The sequence below is a fragment of the Tupaia chinensis genome, unplaced genomic scaffold (assembly GCF_000334495.1).
Source record: "Tupaia chinensis unplaced genomic scaffold, TupChi_1.0 Scaffold000619_1, whole genome shotgun sequence".
Classification (NCBI taxonomy): domain Eukaryota; kingdom Metazoa; phylum Chordata; class Mammalia; order Scandentia; family Tupaiidae; genus Tupaia; species Tupaia belangeri.
In genome coordinates, this window is record NW_006160139.1 from 734,504 (window position 1) to 737,750 (window position 3,247).

At 44.0% G+C, this 3,247-nt stretch overlaps 1 pseudogene; it reads right to left on the minus strand.

Annotated features, from left to right (window-relative positions):
- Positions 1-804: 804 nt before the first annotated feature.
- LOC102473473 (ubiquitin-conjugating enzyme E2 E3 pseudogene) overlaps positions 805-3,247 on the minus strand; it is a 45,269-nt pseudogene continuing 42,826 nt past the window's right edge.

The following is a 3,247-nucleotide window of genomic DNA, read 5'->3' on the forward strand; positions in this document are numbered from 1 at the left end:
AAACATAAAAATATACAAGGAGAAGCAGTTTTTCAAAATTATTCTTTTTTTTTTTTTTTTGGAGGGGTTTTTGCTATAGGGCGCATGCGCTTGCCAGACAGAGAGAGACAGAGAGACAGAAAGCAAGAAATCACCCCCCAGGGGGGATGGTCACACCACAATCCCTTCTCCTCTATCCTCCTCTCGGGATCTTGGGCATGCACGCACACGCGCCAGCGTGAGTTTAAGCCACTGGGTCTGGGACGCGAACTGCGGTAGACTACGTGGGAGTCCAGCGACATAGCCATTACGCTAACTGCTGGTCCCTCAAAATTATCTTAGGGAACTATTTTAACTACTATTTAAACTACTCTTCTTGCCTCATTTTTTTTTTTTCTGAAAGAGAGAAACAAGCACCCCCAATAGGGTCTTCATGCTGTGATCCACCCTCAGCTTTAGTCAGCCCGGATCATGAACACACATGCAGCTGGCATGTTTAGGGAGGCCCCAGGATAGGAACCTGGGACCTTCCCATGTGGATCCAGTCGTGTTACTGCTTTGCCGCCCCTGCTCTTGTCAGAATTATTCTGAAGGCCTCTCCTCATTTACTCCCTTCAACACCTCAAGAACAATCTTTTAAAAATTCTGATCAAATCATCCCATTTTTCTGCTTAACCTTTGGTGATCCTTGTCGAAGAAAGCATGGTACATTTTCCTGACTGGAATGTTGCATACCATTTTTCTAGTTTTGTTGCCGCTGTTGTTTTAATTTTGATTTCTGCTAGTTGAAACTACATGGAGGGCTAAGAATACCCTATACAAAATGTGAGTGACTAATACGAAACTTGTGGAAATAATTACAATATCCCATGAATGTTATAATTAGCACAGCCACATACGCTTCGCGGTGAAGCGGAGAGAGCGTCCAGGCTGCTGGAGAGGTTAGGCATTTACTTATTAAGTTAAATGTAATTGATTAATGTTTTATTTGACAAAGAAGTGACTGTTTTAGTCCAGCCTTGAAGGGGAAGTGTGATTTTACACTAGAGAAAAGGAATGTGGCTTCCAGGATGAGGAGCCAGTGCCCGGGGTACAGTGAGGAGCTTCTGAAGACTGTTTAGGGTACTCAGCGTGAAAGTGCAGCAGGAGCCTGGGGAGCACGGCAGGTGGAAGCCAAAACGGAAGCGTTGAGATTTTACTCTTTGACAGGGAGCATCGTTATGTTGCCTATCTCGTGGCCCACTGTCTGGCTATCCGGCCGTGTTCTGCTCTGCTCGTCAAACACTGAGTGGCTGTACTTCCAACCAGAGGATCCGCAGGGATGCAGTCTGTCCAAAGGGAACAAGTAGAAAAACCTTTGAAATGGTCAAAGCAGGACTGCAGTTGTCTTTAAGGATATCCAGACAGATGACTCCTGATGCTGATGTTGGGGTGATAGATCCTGGTGTGGAAAGTGACCTTTGGTGGCTTAGTGGATACTCTGATTAAAAAAAAAAAAATGTGATACCTAGAAAAACACACCACCTTCATGTGCAGAACCTGGTGGACCGAGTACCGCCGACCTCCATTCATATATATTATCTCTTTAGGCCCAGCACTGCAGTTAGGAGGAGGACCAAGGGTTATTTCAGCTCGCTCCTGAATTCGCTTAGCACTAGTGCATAACGGAGCAGTGGTTTTGCTAGAGAGCTTGGTGGTTTTTCTTCTGCTGGACGGCGGGCTTTCTTCTTGTTCCTCAGGCTCTGGAGCAGCTGAGTCTCGCTGGTTCTCATCTGAACTGCCACTGCTGGTGCTGGGCCCTCATCATCTGACTTTTGGCCATCATTGGACGTCTGGGTGAGGTTCTCTCTTGGCGAACTAGGCCTCCCTCCTGGCTGGCGCTCCTGCAACGCTAGTGTGGGGGAGGGAGAGAGGAAAAAACCCTTCCTTAAGGAAATGGAGGCAGCTGGAGGGGAGAAGAAGGAGGAGGAGGAGAAGGAAAAGGGGGAGAAGGAGAAGGGGGAGGAGTGGGAGAAGGGGAAAAGGAAGAGAGGGGGAAGAGGGGAGGGCGCCCCACCATTGTGCTGTGGCCTCCTGCCACTGCAGCCCCTAGAGTCCAGCATTATGTAAAAAAGGTTTATTCACTGTGACTAAGACTTATCCCAGCAATGCAAAACTATCTCTACATATGAAAATCAGTCAATGTAATATACCATATTCATACATGATCATATCAATAAATGTACAAAGCTCTTGGCAAAAGCCAGTATCCTTTTATAACTAAAGCACTCACAGGCTAGGGATAGAGGAGAACTTCCTCCATTTGATAAAGATCGTCTACAAGAAGCCCACAGGAAATATCATACTTTATGGTTGAAGATCGAAAGCTGTCCCCTAAGTTCAGGAAAAGACGAAGCTGTCTGCTCTCGTCATAGCTATTCAACATTGTACTGGAAGTTCAATCCAGAGCAATTAGCAAGGGCCGAAAATCATCCAGATTGTAAAATAAAAGAACTCTGTGTGTATGGAGGTTGTGATTTATATAAACCTAAAAAATCCACGAGGAGACTAGGAAACGAGTTACAGCTAGTAAACAGATCAAATAAAGTATAAGATGAAAACACTAAAATCAGTTATATTTCTATATGTTAGCAATGAACAACTAAAAAATTAAATGAAAACTTCCATACACAGGGACAAGCAGATGGCACAATGGTTACATTGTTGGACTGCCACATAGTTGGCTGTGGTTCGAGCTCTGAACCCCGTGGCTTAAAATTCATGCCAGGGGCTGATAGTGATGTGATTAAGGGCTCTGGATTCCCACATGGCCAAATGTGGTTCAAGTCCTGGACCTGGCAGCTTGCTTTCTCACTTTCTCTCTTTCTCTCACTCTGTCCCTCTCTGGTAAGTAAATAAATAAGTAAATCTAAAAGTAAGTAAATAAATAAAGCTAATAAAAATAATTAAAAAAAAAAAACCCCACCAGGCATGTGTGCATGCATGCCCAAAATCTAAAGAGAATGGGTTGTGCCGTGGCCATCCCTCCAGGGGTGATTTCTCACTTTCTGTCTCTCTGTATCTCTCTGTCTCTCCAGCAAGCACATGCGCCCTATAGCAAAAACCTCTCTGTCAAAAAAAAATTCTATATATAATAGCATAAAAAAGTATATTATGCTAAAGAATAAATTTAACTGAAAGAGAATTGAAGTTGAACAGTCAAAACTACAAAACACCGAAATAAATTAAAGAAGATTAAATGAATATAAGGATTCCCTGTGTCCTTGGA